General features: G+C 34.3%; 1 protein-coding gene across 6 annotated transcripts in view; it reads left to right on the forward strand.

The window, feature by feature from the left end:
- LOC118190303 (nucleoside diphosphate kinase 5-like) overlaps positions 1-19,241 on the forward strand; it is a 599,363-nt gene that overhangs the window by 348,718 nt on the left and 231,404 nt on the right. For all 6 annotated transcript variants that reach the window (XR_015040847.1, XR_015040846.1, XR_015040849.1 and 3 more), the window contains one exon: positions 4,295-4,375. The gene's annotated coding sequence lies outside the window, so the exon portion shown is untranslated. The remainder of the gene's footprint in view (positions 1-4,294; positions 4,376-19,241) is intronic.

Here is a 19,241-nt window from a genome sequence, read left to right on the forward strand (position 1 = left end):
TTCGCTTATATCTTTATTTTATATAAAACTTACAATATCCTTTAATTGTTTTGAGCAGTTTAGCTAAATTAGCCACGAAAACATTTCCAGTTAGCGATGGCTGGAAAGTAATATGGTAACAAAGCTTGGAAATCTTACAAGGAAAATTACTTGAGAGTTATTTAGCAGTCCTGTATCATCCGGGAAATGCAAAGTAGTATTATCTGGTTTTTGATGGTAACTGCTTGGTCATTAAAATAAAATCTGTGTTCTCGTTACATGCACTGGCAACCATTGCAGAATGCAGACCTTATTTAAATTATGAAGCTCGTTTAGGCGAAAGTGGATTTCGTTGGTGATCAGGGAGCTTCTTTCCAGGGTCCTGGCAAAAGAGGCTCGAAATCTCAACAGTAATAATAATGTAAATGTCACCCTTTTGGACGCAAATGCCATGGACAAATATAGGTTGAAGGGACTTTCATTTCCAGTAAAGCATCAGCTCCATAACATCAGTGGAGATCGACTTAATAATTAAAACCATTTTCAGACTTAGAACTGGCCATCACAGAGGATTGGAAATTGACAAAGAGGGTAGGAAAATCTACAGGAACTGTGATAACTGCCCGGGAACAGAACTCACAACTGCACCCATTTTTGATTATCCGGGCATCCTTGCTGAATTGCTAAAAATTGAGGTCGTTTAAAAAGATACGTATTGACATCATCCATGCGTGATTGCATCATTAAACGCCTAACGTAACATGTAAGGTAAACCACACAAGCTAGCCTGTTGTTTGGTATTTATCTCAAGTCGAACGACCAGACGTCTTATCGTATTGGTCATTGATGAGGTGAAGAAATCATGAGATGCCGAATTGCTATACGAAAGTTTTACTGGTTTTAACTAGAACATTCTTTTCATTCTAGTTGCCTTCAAACAGGGAAAAAAAGAGCAAAAAAGCACTTCAAAATGCTGGAAAGCAAGTTTTATTTAAAAAATGATCACAAAGCTTTCATTTATTTCACTATATATCTTTTTTTTTTTTTTTTTTTTTCCCAGCATTGATAGGGCATCAAAAGCTGTAGTTATGCCACTGCTTACTACACGTTCTGTTAAATCATGCTTCTCGTCTATCTTCTCATCGGATAAAAATGGTTGAGGCCATATATATAATGGTTTAGGTTTTTTTTTAAATTTTATATATATATATTCTTTTACAGTAGCGGTTTTACATATTACATACGAATCCTTTTTTACTTCCTTGTACGAAGTAAAAAGAAAGTATTGTAATCGCGAAAAGTTTCAGGCAGCATATTTCAACGAAAATATCCATTTTGACCGCTATCGAATGCAATTTAACGATGTTTTTGCGTGATATCTGTACCTAAGGACAGAATAAAAGACTCTTTTCCTCCAAAAAATTATAAAACTGCTTTAAAATGAATTCTGAAGAGAATTTTTCGTCGCGGCTGTACGAACGTACTTACCTACGTATCTCGCATAACTCGAAAACGAGTAGCCTCAGAACGTTGAAATTTTGTATATAGGACTGCTATAACATGTAGATGTGCACCTCGTGTTTTGGTTGCAATCGGCCGCACCAAACGTATATAAATACTATATTTATACGTATATCCACTCTGTTACTCGCCACAGTGATCTCAGTTTCTTTACTCTTATATGTTTGTAAATTGTACATTTTTTGCTTTAAAAAAGATTGAATTATGTTGTTCTTATCTTCCGGTTAAGGTTTTTATGCCTTTCGTAATTCTGGAAGCAATATTTGTACAATTATCAACAATTTAAAACCTGTTTAAGTGCGATTAAGCCTAAATTTTAAATAACATGGCGGACATATTTGTTTACATTTGAAACAGCAGAATAGTAGATTTGTTGCCAATCTAGAGAGAATAAGCTTCTGAACAACAAAGATAACGCCTTTATAAATTATTGCGAATTAAATAATGCTTAATCCTTTCTGGAATGTTTTCGAGGAAATAAGTGTTTAAGATTTACTTCGTAATTTTTAATACAGATATTTTGAGTTTTTATGTATTTTTGCTTTGTCGTGAAGTGAGAACTGAATTAATTGAATGATAAATACTAAATCGTCTGTGAAAAACTGTTTCTTTTCTATTTTGTTTGCTTAATTTCTTTCATACATTGTTCTAGTTTTATTATAGTATTTGAATAGAGTATGTGGCAACGATAAGATAATTCTTGAAATGATATAAATTTTGTGCATTCAGAGTGTCTTTATAATTATCAAAAGAATAATTTTTATGAAATTTTAAAAATGCCTTACAATACATCCTGCAAAAGATGGCGCAACCAGAGCACCAGTGAACTAAAATGCTTTTGTTCACTACTAATAGATGGCGCCACACGAGCACCTCATTTGTTCAAAGTTTACTTATTCTACGGACGGCGGCACAGGAGCCTTCGTCTCTAGTAATCTCTGAGTTCTAGCACAGCATGTGTACAAGTACTTCCATGTTATTGGATACAACTTACTCGATTCTTCAAGCATTTAAATGTCAAGTATCATATATTGGTAAAGGCCGTTATTGGTCGATTGCCTCTTACTAAGTGATAAGACATAGACATAGACATAGTGTGAACACATATAGTGAATTTTAAAGAGTACATTTATTCTATTGTGGTTTATGCACTGTCGACAAAGTAGATTTAATTCAGTCCAATCAATTTAAATGAAATTCAAGAAAAAAATGCGTATAATTTAATATTTCGTACAAGGAAGTCATGTGGTGTACACATCAGATTTTTTAGAAAGTCTTTAAGGAATTTCTTGTATAATTTTTACTTTTTCATATTTTTACCAAAAGATGTTAGTTCGCTAAAACTTCGATGCCCAAGAAGTCTCTTTATTATTTTATTCTTTTTCTTTTTTTTAATGGAACCATGGCTGTAGTACGCTATGCAAATATGGTTGTAGGACGTTATCAAGATATCTTCGGTCATGCAATCGTTTTGAAACGCTGTGGACAGTGTAAACGAGGGAAAAAATGAAAATAATAATAACGAATAAACACATTATAGCAAAACTTAAAAAAAGAACCGCACCTCTATGAAAATGTAAAATACGATAAAATTTAAATCTGGATCGCAGAGTTAAGCTAGACATCTGTTAGATGGAATTAAATAAAAAAAATTTACAATTGGCAAATTTCGAAAAACTGGGAGACCAAAGAGGAAAATATTATATTGTAAACATGCTTTAAAATTAGGTGATTGCTTAATAATAATAGCCTTATGAATCGGGAACTTACTGATTAGGGCTTCCTTCCTTGTAGCAGAATTCATCTTTTTATCTATGTCATCTTGTAATTTGAGTAAAATTAGTTTCACTTTAGGAAAATTGTTGCAGTATCAAAATTATGAATTGAAAAATTAGTAATCTTGGTAATGATGCAAATCCTTATTCATGCTTTCGAAAATGTAAGTAAATTTGATTTCGGGGATATTTTTCATTGATTTATAATGTATGTATCATACTTATAGCAGCTTAATTATTTAATTAAATTAGACTTAATTAGATCAATTCAAAAGTATGAATTATTATAAGTATATATAATTTACTTACATATTTAATTAGGAAATGATTAAGTATCAATCAGTAATTCTCACAATAATCATGAAATACAAATACTGCAACATACAGTGATGCTTGAGTTCCAATAAACGTCATTTATTGTTACCAGGTGTTGTGCAAGTCAAAGAAATTAATCTGGAACTATTTTAGAGTTAGTAAATTAAAAGCTGTTCTAGAGTCAGAAACGGAAATCATTAAAAATATAAATAAATAAAAATAGAATTAAGCTTAGAAAGCTGCATAAAATATTATTATAATGTTCTATGAAGTTTTATTAGAAAAATAATTTAACATGTAACTTTAGTAAGAGTTTGATGTTGTAGGGGTAGGTTTGTTTCTTAACGGTTTTATTGTCAAAGGGACTTAAATGTCTCGGACATGGTTTTAGAATTCTCCTAACAGAAGATGGGAGGATAGATCCCCCGTCTGTTCCCTATTTACAGTTCTGCTTTGTGATTAGTCTGTGAACAGGAACGCATGACGTCAAGCAGAATTACAATTATTTTTCTGTTTGTGATAAATTTAATTGTCTGAACTGTCACAAGAAAAATGCTCTGTCTTGAGAATTAGCCATATTTACGGTCAGTACTTTTCCAATTTTTCGTTAAGTATCATTATTGTTTGAAAAAACATAAAAGATAATAGCGACAGGTATATGTTTAACCCCGTTTTTTAATTAAGCATTTTGTATTCCTTTGCAGGACTGTGAGATCAGTGGATTTGTTAACGGCTTGAAAAATTATTGAATAACGCAAAATAGTGCATTGTCCAAATTTTTTGAAGTAAGTGATATTTAAATTCTTCTTCTTAATAATTTTGTTTTCCACCTATGCGTTTGTTTTCTTAAGGGCCAATTCCTAACAAATCAGATCGTCCGTTCAGTTTTTAAAATACTCCTTTGTGTAAAGGCAGGAAAGTGTTACAACATCGACTCAATGTTTACATTCTTTGATTAAATCAAACTTATCAACGTATTGTCCTGAATATTTAAAATTGCTTATAACTAATTTACAAATATGAGTTTTATCTTTATTTCTAGCGTTTTTATAGGCGTAGTATTGTCGATATTTTCCTTAAATATAGTTTTTGCTCCCCCTTTTTTATATATGTTGCTAGACAACTAATTTTAAGACGATCGTTCATATTAGTCGTGTAATGATAATGCGTTATTTAAACTTCTGTTGTGTATTTCACACTTGTGTTGATAAAAATACGACATAAATTGCAAATATTAATGAATTAGTAAATTATTAGTGCTTGAAATGATATTGGAATAAGAACGTGATATGCCTTTTTGAAGTCAGGTGATATTCAGCCTTATCCTGATAAAACCATCAATAATTTAAATTTGAATTTTGCCTAACATTATGTGCTGTCACTCATTACCGCATAAGTTGGGTTCTTTATTTGATGTGATTGCTACTGACCATTTGCATAAATATGTTGTTTGGCGAAATTGTTAAGTAAAATATGTAACTACTCGATTTTTTTTAATAGAATAAAATTCTTGCTTATTGTGTCATGCATTGGAAATTTCTTTTATTTGCTTTTCTGATCAACTGTCTGGAATTTTCTGGAAGAATGTACTCATATAATCCAACAAACATGAGCTAAGATGAAGAGAAGGAAAAACACATTGTTAGGAAGTCTTCTTATGATGGTCTGTGTACTCCTTACTATTGCCATTGTTCTAAGGCCGGGGGGGGGAATTCGTTAACCCCTTTCACAGCTGTAGAAATAATAGCTTGGTATAAAGTTGAACAGTTAAAACGTTTAGATAAAATTCATATACCAATTTCGGTGTTGTAGTAAGGTTCGATTGCCTAGCAACTAAGTTTGGCGTATGCCGCTATAAGGTATTTCTTTCGCTTGCCTTCGTGGTGTAGTGGTTTTGCACGCTGGGCCGGTATTCCAGAGATCCGTAGTTCGATTCCCGGCGAAGGCGATTGCTCATTTTTCATCTCTCTCGCTTCCAAAAAATCCTAATGTCTCTACAGTGGCGCCCGAACTAAAAGGGTGTTGGTTGAAGATTCTCCACACCCAGGATTTGATGATTGGGTCCCCTAAAAACCCCAGTCGCCCTTTAAAAGGGGTAGTATATAATCCCGCCTTCGTGGTGTAGTGGTTCTGCACGCTGGGCTGGTATTCCAGAGGTTCGTGGTTCGATTCCCAGCGAGGCGATTGCTCTTTTTCATCTTTCCGGCTTTTCCAATTAACCTAATGCTTCTACACCGCATATTACAGCAGAACCCTGCTGTGAACGCTTAGTTGATGTTCGCATTGTAACATATGACCTTATTTCATTGGTGCATTGCTTTATTTGATGCCACATATGAACGCAGAGCTCTCTTGTGACCGCTTCATTGTTTTAGTCAACTTCGGGAAAATTTTGTGATCATGATATTTTCTGTCACAAACATGTATTGTGAAACTATCACTAAGAATAGATTTTTATTTAACAAAGTGAGAGCAAATGTATTGATAAAATTTATTAGTCCAAAAGTAATGCCTTTTTTAATTAATAAGAAAGTATTGCTATTAAAAACGATGAATTTATGTTATTTTCTTTAGTTTCTAAAAACCAAAACCGCACACTGAAGATTATGAAACTGTGAAAATGGTTTAAAATGAATGTAATTATAACTGAGTATCACAGTAAACATTTCATTAAAACTGACTTTTGTTGACTGAAAGAGAATAAAAAAAGTCCAGAGTGCAAAAGCTAAAACTTTTTATGCATCAGATTGTGAGATCATCGGTGATTGTACTGCTGTTCTGATACAATTTATTTCCATAATTATTGAATAGAAGAGAAACACGCCAATGCGACATTCAAAATCGCAAAAACAACCTTGTATTTAGCGTAAGTATATTAAAACAATCAATTTCGAGGGCAATTTTATAAATGAGGTCCCTCCTCATCAGGAGAACGAAATTCCTTGAAAGGGGAAAAAAAGAAGAAAAATAAAGCATTGGGCAAAGGAGTCTCAGAAACATAATTATCTTTACTTGCATGAAGTGACGAATTTTTCAGAAACCACAATTTTATGACTTTGTATGAAATCATCACAACATATAAATAAAAAGGAAAACCTTCAAGAGCATATGATATAAAATGTAGCATGAAACAGTAAAAATAGTAGTAATGTGTCACTAGAAGAGTTCAGGGAAAAAAAAGAATAGCTCATTAAAAATTAAGCCTCTTGAATTCAATATGGAATGAGATCTTCCCTGACTTGGACATACATGTTCCAACGTGCTCACAGTAACGTTGTTAACAGTTTGAGGAATTAAGTTCTACTCCCCGCAATACGATCTTCAGGCCATTCAGAGTAAAATGTCTCTGTGCAACTGCCTTTTCAAGGTATCCCGTAAGTTCTCTATCGGTTTGAGATCAAGTTTTGTTGGCCACGCTATTCGCTGAATTTCTTCACTTTCAGAGAATTCGTCAACGAGTTTTTCTTAGTATGGACAAGCATTTTCGTAGTTACGTTGTTTTAAGTGCATTTTAATTATGAACATTCAGTGCACAGTTAATTTTATCACGTCGACTAATAATGGGTAAACCTCAGATAAATATCTTGGTTTGCCGGATTTATGTTTATCAAATATTTCGTCGTCATTCCTAGTTAAGTAGTTATTTATTAAATTGAAGGGTTTGATGAGATTAGGCATAATTGTTTAAAATATGGCATGATTCTTACAGATGAATCCAGCGTTGCGTTCATGCCTGCTCTGTCTTAACAGTTCCAGAATTCTGAAATTGTTTCTGTAGCGTAGAAACTTGTCTTGACATATTTACACATCTCATTACTTCCACGATTGTCTGCCCTGCTTCTAAACGGCCGGTGACTCAGATTCTTCGAAATCATGTTTCGGTGCCTCTAGCAAACCGTTTTGAGTTCTTATACTCTGGAATCAAGCATTGTTTTGTAGAAATTTACTAAAATGCAAACCGTTTCATCACTTTTGATTGGATAATGCAAAAGTGATGAACGGGCCTGAAAATGGATTCCATCGATCGGATATTTCATGGAATATCATTATTTTTGGGTATGTAAAGATTAATTTGGACATGAGTGTACTTGTATTTACTTTATTATACGTTATGTTTATCGCCGCTGCTCTAAACATTAGACAAACCGAAGAGAACTTTTGTTTGTCTGTCATTGCAGTTTCCCCCCCACACACACACACACTTAAAAAAAAACCGAAATTACGTGTTCTAGTCATTTTATAAGAACGTATGTTTTGTACCTCTCGTGCATAGTTCTCCATCCGGGCTATTTTAGGCATGCATAAAACGGCAGCAAAATTTAAATCGAAGAGAAGAACATTTGCTTGGGACTTTCCACTGTGTTCATACTATATAATTTAAGACTGTATTCAAGAATCTTATGTGATGGAGAGAAATACACAATCAGTAAAGAGCATAACCGTATCTTTAACGGGACCTCGTAAATTTTACTGAGGATTAGCGATGATGCTGATGGTCGACAATGTTGCATGCATCTAACTCATGCATGTTTTTATTGTTAGTTGGCAGTATCATCATCATCGTTATCATAAGAATCTTAGTCGAACTCCGAGCTTTTTTTTGCGAAGGTAATTTTTTGAGGACAGTGGGCTGGAAAGATCCTCGTCAGTAAAGTTGTTAAGCGTATGTTGAAGCAGGGTAAATTCACGTAAGATGTGAGAATTATGTTTTCGAGCATTCTTAAAAAGACCAAGAAGGAGTTATCCGAATGGGACCAAAATCGGTAGAAGTGATGTACATGTACAGAAAAACAAATGATTACAGTTTGAGAAAAATTGGATGATTTAATTGAAGTGATAGAGCTTCACAAAGTGAAAATGTCAGTAACGCGTTTTTCCACCCCTGGCGCTTATGCAAGCAGTTATTCGGCTTGGCATCGATTGATAGAGGTTGCGGATGTCCTCCTGAGGGATATCGTGCCAAATTGTCCAACAGGCGCGTTAGATCGTCAACATCCCGAGCTGGTTGGAGGGCCCTGCCCATAATGCTCAATAGGAGAGATCCGGCGATCTTGCTGTCCAAGGTAATGTTCGACATGCACTAAGGCAAGCAGTAGAAACATGTTCAGTGTGGGGGCGGGCATTATCTTGCTGAAATCAGGGTGGCGTGACATGAAGGGCAACACAACGGGTCTTAAAATTTCGTCGACGTACCGCTGTGCTGTAAGGTTGCGACGGATGACAACCAAAGGGGTCCTACTATGAAATGAAATGCCATTCCAGACCATCACTCCTGGTTGTCGGCCTGTCTGCCAGAAGACAATCAGGTTGGTATCACACCGCTGTCCGGGGCGTCTCCAGACTCGCCTTCGCTGGTCAATCGGGGCTCAGTTCAAAGCGGGACTGATCACTGAAGACTATTCTACTCCAGTCAGTGAGTGACATTCCAGTGCGAATGAGCTCGAGACTACTGCAAACGGGCTTGACGTTGTACAGAGGTCAATGGTAGTCGGCGCAATGGGGCGCCTTGACCTCAGCCACCTTTCTGTGAGCCGTCTATGAATGGTCCTTGCGGTCACACTAAAGCACTAGTTGCACGTACCATCGATGATAATGATGCATCTGGGGCTGTGAGTGCCGCTCTGACGATTGCTCGGTCTTCACGTTCTATCGTTTCTCTAGGCCTACCGCTTCCTTCTTGACGCTATGTGCGGCCATGGTTCACCCATCCTGCCAAAATCGTCTAATAGTGGCATCGCTCCTGCTCAAATTCGAGCTATTCGCCGATAAGACCAACCGGCTTCTTTGAGCACAATTACACGACCTCTCTCAAATTCTGACATCTGCGAATATCGTTCGCTCACCTGTATGCGAGGCATAGTTACTGTCTACCAGAGTACATGGAATGAAATTCGTAAAGAATTTATGACCTGGAAGGAATCTAGGAATCGTCACTTCAATTATGGTGTCAACTACTAAAGAGTTTTTACTATTCAAATCGTAATTTCTCCTCTTAAATTTCCTGCCAGTTGCGCAGATCAGATGCGCTTTAAGGACACCGTTCATTCATTGGCAGACAAAATGTAAAATTTTGCATTTTCAGTCGAAACCTGTATGCATATCAATTTGTGTCCAATTTGCTTTATATCTTCTCGGTGCGTCGTATTTTTTGTCTAAGAGTTTATATGGGTTCATATACCCTGTATTGGCTTTTCACGTTTTTTATGTTTGTTTTCTGCAAATGTTACTGGCATTTTATTTGAGTGTCTTATACCGAAAATTGTTTTTCATATACCCAAAAAATCGACGTCGACTTTTTAAGAAGGACTGAACATCTTGAATTCTTTAAAGAACGTATATTGATTTTTTTTTTCCCTCTTTCTCAAAACACATACGTGTTTAGAGGATTATTTATGCTTAGAATTCCAAAGTTTTCTTTTCTTTTTTCCCTTTCTTCTTCTTTTTTTCTCTTCCCCCCCTTTTGGGGGGGACGCAAAATAAATTTTGCATGATAGTTTTTTTTTTAGTTTATCGCTTGATATTTCTTCATAAGAAAGACTTCATGAAGAAATGCATATATTTGTCAATATATGTAAGAAAATTACTGGAATAACCTTTAAGTTTCAAAATTATTTTTACTAAGTAAAACCTTTAATTTTTAAACATATAATTATATAATTATTAATACATACTACACATTAAATTAATTATTATTTTTTTAAGTGTCTTTTAAAAATATTTTTCAGTGCATAGAAAGTAGTCTTTATTTACTGTTTCATGATAAAGAGAGATTACTTTCCATGCAGAGTAATAAGATAAGATAGGTAATATAATAGTAAGATTTCCCCAGAACCAAGCTAAAAGTGTTTTTATATTTATCAGAAATGCATGACAGGAAATTATCGTGAATTTCTGGAAACTTGTCTTTTGTAAGGTGCATATGCATCATCATATTATGTGCTGGATATGATATGCTTTCTCTGCGAAAACATTTTAACTGTTGTGGCGAATGTTTTTGGAAAGTTGGCTTAGTGTTTCCCCATCAATATTTCTGATCTTTTCGGCAGAGTTCTTCTAAAAGTAGCCTATAATTAGTGGCTCTTGAAGAATTATTTTTCTTTATATTATAAGGTATTTCTCCCGCCTTATTAGCATGCCTTCGTGATGTAATGGTCAGCACGCTTGGCGCGTGTTCGAGAGATCCGTGGTCTGAGTCTCGGCGAGGGCGTTGCTCATTTTTTTTCCAAAAAATACCTAATGTCTCTATAGTGGCGCCCGAACTAAAAAAAAGGTGGTAGATGATGATTCTCCACCACCGGTGTCCGCCGATAACATCGCGGCAAAAACATCGCGGACGAAAACGTCGCGGAGAAAACAACGCAAGGCGAAAACGTCGTGCTACAAAACATCGTGGGAGAACACATCGCAAAGAGAAAACATCGCAGTTCTAAAACATCGTGGTACAAAACATCGTCGTCGAAAATAAAGCGGTTCAAAAACTTCGCAGTTTAAAAACATCGTCGTCGAAAATATCGTGGTAAAAAATAAAGTATCTACAAATCATCGCATGACGATAACATCGCAGACATGCTTTTTTCAGGCTTTAATAACTGTAAATGGATATTCCCATAATTATTTGTGAGCGCAAGATGTAAAGAAGGATAATTTTTACTTTCATATTTTTTATTAAATATTAAATTTTTGCTGAGAAAATAAGAAGAAAACTTAAGCATAGAAAATTAATGCAACTTATAGCACTTAATTTTAAATCGACATAGTTAACTAACAAAGACCATTAATAAATAATTTTTATAAAGATTTTACAGGTAATTTTTCATAAAAATTATAATCTATTAAGTTGCATTTAATTTTCTATGCTTAAGTTTCCTTCTTATTTTTTCAGCAAAAATTTATTAGTTAATAAAAAAATGTGAAAGAAAAAATTATCCTTCCTTACATCACTTGCGCTCACAAATCATTATGGGAATATCCATTTACAGTTATTAAAGCCTGAAAAAAGCATGTCTGCGATGTTATTGTCATGCGATGATTTGTAGATACTTTATTTTTTACCACAATATTTTCGACGGCGATGTTTTTAAACTGCGAAGTTTTTGAACCGCTTTATTTTCGACGACGATGTTTTGTACCACGATGTTTTAGAACTGCGATGTTTTCTCTTTGCGATGTTTTCTCCCACGATGTTTTGTAGCACGACGTTTTCGCCTTGCGTTGTTTTCTCCGCAACGTTTTCGTCCGCGATGTTTTTGCCGCGATGTTTTCGGCTGTAACCCCACCACCAGGATTTGGGGCGTATATAAGGTATTCTCTCGGCTTCTGAGCATGCCTTCGTGGTGTAGTGGTCAGCACACTGGCCCGTATGCGAGAGGCCCGTGGTTCGAGTCCTGGCGAGGGCATTGCTCATTTTTCATCTCTCCTGCTTCGAAATAACCTTATCTCTCTACAATATAATCTTAAAAAAAGGCATCTAGGCAAGTCAAATCGCATGACATCGACGGCCTTAATGTTCAAAATATGCAGTCGTAAAAAAGTTCTCTATTCTGAGCATCAGCTGTAAAAATGTGTTCCATCAACTTCATCTTGCTGGAAATAGCCATTTCCCAGTTGCATATCATTATTCTCTCACATTCCGCCGCATGTTGTTCACAAATAATGTCAAAACCATAGTCGGAGTAGTGATTTTCATGTTAGTAAACAGGTGAATAAATACAGTAATTTGTGAAAAACATGCTGCGCCACTTCAACATTGGTTGATGACGAGTGAGGAGATATGTATGTGTTCGAGTAGGCAAATTGTCAAGAGTTTTAAAACAGTATGTGGCCTTTCATTATTAATTTGCATCCAGAATTTTGAATTCGATACTGTATATTGTTCCGGTAGTAAAACAGTGAAGAAAGTCTGTTACTACGATCTGCCATAAACAAATGCCTAGATGAAAGAACGCTGACTGAATCCCAAATGCATATATAATGTTAATCCAAAATATACTTGTTGCTTGCTATTTTCATTGCTTGATTTGTTTCAGATATTATTAGTTTGTTTCCGTAATAAGTCTGGTTATCTGAAGCGAATGTGAGTAAAAGGTGGTTATCTTGCGCCTACTAAAGTTGCAAATAATTGAATTAGATTATTACACCAAAGTCATTTCTTCTTTTGAAACATTTTTCTATGTTCACTCTGTTGAAACTATGTTAATACTGTACGTATATCAAACTTATCGCAAGAAAATGTATTGAAACCTCAGGATGACCACACACAGTTTCAGACAATTTTGGTGTCCTGTGAAAGTAGTTGACTAAGAGAACGTGATTTTCGTTTCATGCTGATTACCGTTATTTAAATTTATATTCTTTATTTATACTGTGGTCACTTTTAGAGGTAGTAGCCATTAGAAATTTTTTTGCAGATTTCCTTGGACAGACCCTTTCACGAGGAAGCTTTATTTTGCTTGATAAACGTAACTGGCCGTGTTATATATCTATGCGATAAATATTTTCCCTAACTTTATGCTGCAGCCTTACAAAATTTTTTGAAGTTTGTTCGGTAATAACTTCGAGACATTTCAGTCCCATGAATTTTAGTACTGATGTAAAATACTGGGGAATGTGGATAGAATAGATTATCCTTGTACCTCCAAAATATCATCAAATGAATGCTTATTCGATTTAATTGTACTTTTTATGTTTAAAAAGATGTATTTCATTTTTTTGGCAGAGATTTCATCAGTTTCTTATACATGAAATATTTCTAGGTTGTCGAACAAAATAAGATCGTTAGTTATTTGTAGGCTGTCAAGCAAATAAGACTTAGTTCACTGACCGGATATTTTGAAGAAACTCAATGATTAGTTTGCGGCAAAGACTGTGGAAGGAAATATTCATTTCTCTCCACCCCCCCCCCCAAAAAAAGTATTTTGCAAAGAAGGTGGCCGACCTAAAAATCTTATAGCTCTGGATGAGAGTACTTTTGCTTATTCAGCATGTTCAAACTTTTCAAATTCTTTAACTTTTTAAAAAAATTTTAATTTTAAAAGGATTTAAATTCATGTGTATTTTAATTACAGTATGATTTCTTTGCAAGTTATAAGGAGAAAATACTGTTGATAAGCTCAAGATTTAAGATAGCTGTTTCTCTTCTTAAAATATTTCTCCCTGTTTTTCTGTAGCTGTATTGTGACTTTAAATTTTGCCCTCCCTTCGTATTTCTCCAAAATTTGCATTCGTGTTCTTTTGCGTGATCTTATTCATTTATTTACTGTATGATATTTTAAAGAGTTTTAGTAGTGAATTTGCTTAAAATATCGGCTATCACTTATGTTACAATAAATCATTTATCACAGTTTGATATAAAATAGAGAATAAATATTTTAATTGGAATTGGTGCAAGTTTCAAAGCATATGGTTTCTGAACATCTCAACATGTGTATTATCAAAAATAAATGCTATTTAATTCGTTTTAAATTTGATCCCTTACAGTTACGATTACGTTATTATCTAAAATAGAAACATTTCGTTAATTTTACTGAAGTACGGTGGGGCATGAACACATTTAAATTGGGGACTATTCTTATTAAAAACCAACGTATTGGTTATCTTACTACAATGAACTATTTATCGGTTTTTATTGTGAAACACTTCTTAAGAGATGGTGGGAGAACTTCATTTCAGCTTCTTAAAATTGAACTAGTCATGTAGTTGAGCAGTTATCTAGAGAGGGAAGGAGGTAAGTTGTTGTTTGTAATCCTGCTGTTCTTTTAATCTACAGCCAGATCATGTTTGCGAAATTTAACGTAACCATGAGGCAAGGGTTGCATTTTCAGTATCCTTAAGACAGCAGTATGAATTTGCAGAGATCTACCCTAGTTTTGAAGGAGATTCTCATTGAGATGGATCCATGGAACTTACACCTCTCTTTATCCCCACCATCCTCTCATGAGGACTTTTAACTTGATTGAAAGTATTGTTAAGTACCTCCTTGCCGCTAAAATACAGGATTCGAACGCGGGCCCAAAGCTACGGCAGCTGCCTTCCCTACCACCATAAGCCGGCGCTGAGGAAGAGTTCCATATTTGTTTACAGTTTAAACAATAATTATAAAATAATCATTCAAGAAATAAGCCTTCATCGCTTAGTATACCAAAAATATTATATATATATATATATATATAAAGCGTTATTTATCATAAAAATTAGAATTCAAAATATTGCGAAATCCTGCATTTTGACAAAGTCTCAAAAATCAAAATTTTGCCTTCCTCTTTACAGCTATCGAAAACATATTGCATTATTAGAATTCTAAATGATATTGTGTCACATCCCTGCTTTCATTCGACATTTTGAAAATCACTCTGTATTTCTGTAAACGGTTTCCCGTCACGGCTGGCGCCTTACTGGCGCTGTTATCTGTTTTACTGACTCTTTAGAAGCTCCTTGCTCTAGGCTTCAAGTCATATGATGCGTTCATTTGCATGAAATAGTATGTTTGTGGCTTTTTCTTCTGTTACTTCAAACGTTAATATTAGTTCGTGCCTGTGAGTAGAATTTAGAATAGGTTGTGCGTTCTGATTTGTCTCGACAGGTTTGTTTGACTCCTTTATGATTCTTCTCGTCGCCATGAGTTCGCTATTTCCTGCTTTGGCTGTCTGTAAATCTTAATTGGAAGGATGGATTTTTGCTTCTTGAAGCGCTCGATTCGCTTCCTGAGATGAATATCCTGTATATAGAAGTTTTTCAGGAACAAAACCAGTAGGGATATAATGCTGTAATGTATTGTTTCTGAAACGTCCTTCATCAGAAGAGTTGTGAAATTTTTTTATGAATATGACACTATTTAAAAATCATTTTATCGTAGGGCTGTTTTTCGCCATAAATAACATGCAAATGAAGTGATATGTAAGAGGTTTTAATAATGAATTAGATAATATTTGTCTATGACTAAGTGCCATATTAACCAAAACGGAAGAGAACATCTCAGAAAGACGATTCTGCATTTTGAAATTATCTTATAAGAATGAAAGAAAAACTTGCATTAAGGCAGCTTCTCATGGATGAGTTTGATACATTGAGAACATTGTGCAATAAATGTAATCAAATGTTCTAATAACCATATACCGGGGAACTTTTTTTAAGGGGTGTTGGAACCCCAAAATCTTCAAAAAATTGTGATTTCTGATTTTTGCATTTTCAAATTCTCTACACTTTTATCTCTAAAAATACCATTCTTTAATCTCTATGAAAATTAGAACTGTAAAAAAATCTAGTTTTAATTTGTCATCTACTGCTTTGATCAATGAGGATTTTTACATAAAAACGCGTTTTTCTCCAAACGTGATTTTTTTTATATTCGATGTACCTTTTCTCAGGAACTACTGCTCACAGGTATCTAAACTTTTTATGGCTTATTTATCAGGTTCCCTAATATTTACGGAAATGAGCTTTTTGTAAGAAACTTAGAAATAAATTTTTAAAAAATTTTTTTGTCTGAGAAAAGTGCTAAATTTTACTCTGCCTAACAAAATATTCTGTAATTTACTCTAAAATTCAAAATGTTTCAAAAGCTCATTTCAGTGTAATCAGGTAGGTTTACTTTAATTACAGAAAAAATTTCAAGCTTGTATCTACAGCAGATTTTGAGAAAAGATACATCGAAAATGGCCAATTTAACATTGTCGGTATATGGGTTTCTGATACCCCTTTTAATGTTACAGAATTGAGAGGTAAATAACAAGGAGAGAATATAACATTGAGAGGTAAATTTAATTATCTTAGTCCATTTTTTTTAAAATACTAGGCCTATGCATATAAAAGACAGAACTATTTTTCAGAAGCCTTCTTAATATCCCATTTGTTTTCCAGAAAAGTCTCAACATCTCCATAATGCGTTTCTCATCCTCCAAAAAGTCGCCTTTTTCAAGTATGCAGCCTATTGCTTTAGAGTTATATATATATATAAGTGTATTCACATTTGTAATAAAAATGTTAACGATTCTTGGTTTAATAAAACATTGCACAAATATAACTGTTGGGGATGGGGAAATTTTGTTAGTTAACTTTAGTTCTCTGTTTGATGCATTTGAACCAAACGCATTAGATTTTAAGAAATTTGCATGAAGACTCTTACATATGTATGTTAAGCTGCTGTTGTCTTTTAAATTAAATATTTATGTTGTTAGGCAATAGTCTACTTATCATTTTTTCTGCTCTAGCTAATAGAGTGAATTTAGTAGGAAAAAAAATTGTATTTATTTTACTGCTTACTTGAGGTAATGAGACTTTTGTTCCTTGAGAGGCCTTCAGGGCCAAAACCCATCAGTAATTGGTTAGGTAGGAACTTTAATGCCCTTAATGAATCCGCCGTTTCAATGGAGAGATCAATGTACGTCGAAGAAATGTTCAGAAACCTGGATCAAACCGAAAACAAAATAGAAGGCATAAAAGAGTCTTTTTTATAGTTGGAGAATCTTTGCCAATAACATATTTGTTTAAACTGATATGTACTAATAACTAATAATAATAATAATAATATTTAAAAAAAAAGACGTGAAACGTACCGGTTGTGCAGGCAATGAATATGAATCAAATGGCAGCCATGTCATGTACTATGTAGAACCAATTTGCATGTCTCTAAGGGAGGAACACTAACCTGTGAAACATACAGTTACTGCTGACGGTATATTTTAAATAAGATTACTGATTGCCCTCCCCCCATTATAGTGCAAAAGAATGTAAGCAACTTTTATGCCTCCATTCTGTATGCCTTCGTGTTGTAATTAATTGAAAGCATGTCCGGCTGTCAGTCGGGAAATCCGGAGTTCAAATCCCAGCGAGAGCGCTGCTGATTTTTCATGTTTCTTATCCCGAAATACCTGATAGCTGTACCCATTTCTTATACAGCATGATTTTGTGAGAACGTTTAAAAGTATTTACATTAAGGCTCCAGCTGTCTTAAATCCTATATTATTATAAACGATTTTTTTAAAGTGTTTTGAATAATAGAATCAAAAGCTGCGTATATAATTATTTTGATGAAACTGTGTAAAATTCAGCTTGCTGTCATAAAATAGTTATTATAAGGTAATTGAGTTCTGAAGCTCGTTTACCTATTTAATTCCCTCGTGCTGCTGCGGTATTATCACTTTTCGCTGTAGTTCCTCCCCCGCTCCAACTCACCGTCCGCAAATACTGTCGGTACTTTTTGCCTTTTTGATAATCAGAAATAACTGCCAGTATTTGATTTATCACAATGTTTTTGACCCTTTTTTTTTTTTTTTTTTTTTTTTTTTTCCCAATTGATTAATTTTGTAGAGGTTTTATTTCCTTTCTATTCCTTAAGTTCTTCGTATTATGGTTTGTGGTTATTTTTCTGTTTTTTATTCGGGGAAAAAAATAAATAAAAACTTTGAAAAATGTAAGTGACTTAATATGACTGCAGCATTCTTTTTACCATTTGAATGAAATCAGGGGTTAAGAGTTTGATGGATTGGATTGGATTATTCAGTTATGGCAAAGCACACGAGGGCTATCTGCCTAAAGGAAGGAATACCTTCGTGGAGGATTTTCTAAGGAAAACTGGCTCGTATACACGTTACACGTGGGGAAAACCACAAAAACGCCCATGCAGCCAGCTCGCGGGATTCGAACCTCGGACCGAACTACCAGTGTTCAGCGTCTTTACCGCTTGGCCGCTGGTGAGACTTAAGAGTTTCATGGGAAATTTTATTTGAGGAAGGAGAATGTTAAATAAATACGCGATTATATATTCTAAATGATTATTTTTTTATTAAACATTATAGAAATTTCCATTTGACGCTAATTTTAAATGAAATAATTTCGTAGCTTATTTTCCTTCCTGCCATTTGTCATTCTGAATTGCTAATTTTAAATATAAGATTTTATGTTCTTGATCTTGAATTTTTGGAGATTAGTCCTACATTTAGTAGTCCTGTCATTAGTGTAGATTAAAATAGTTTCAAGAGTTAAATTGGTTGCATTATTTTTCTTTAAATTTTTATGATTTAAATATTTTTAAAATAATTTGAACTGTAAATTTTTTTTTTTTTTTTTTTTTTTTTTTTTTTTTTTTTTGCAGCGCGTTAGATTACAATCTAAAATTGTCATAATCCCCAAGGTGATCTTCAGTGTTTATCCTTATATTTAAAAAGAGGAGAGATTCTTTTTTGATTGTTTCAGATTAGCTTCTCTGTTTTTTAATCTTGCCAAAAATATCGTCAATTCTAAATGTGAAAAAGAGGCAGCTGCTGTCTTTACGAGATAATCAATTTTTGAAACAAAATTTCCTCAAACGAAAAAGCAGATCTAAGTGTTTATATTTTATATTTCTAGCATCTGCGGTTTAATAATTTGGCTAAGAATCTTTACTAGTGAGTTGCATGATTCTCAGATCGCCTTCAAATTTCCTGAAACATCTCTTGAAGGAGCATCTTATCCCTTTCGATTGTAGTTTAAGAAATTGTATATCCAAAATTAAGCATGTAAACGTTGCTAGAAAGACTTTCCTGCGTAAGGTATGTGCAGTGTGCGTGAAAGACGCAATTATTTGCAGTGCGATAGCGCTCGTCCAGCTGTCAATATCGAAAGGAGAGTTTGCATTTGTGTGTGCGCAGTCGCCCAGAAGCTTTTCGACAGGAAATT

This window comes from Stegodyphus dumicola, chromosome 4, assembly GCF_044657685.1.
Source record: "Stegodyphus dumicola isolate Sdum_Otavi_A_Nest chromosome 4, ASM4465768v1".
NCBI lineage: Eukaryota > Metazoa > Arthropoda > Arachnida > Araneae > Eresidae > Stegodyphus > Stegodyphus dumicola.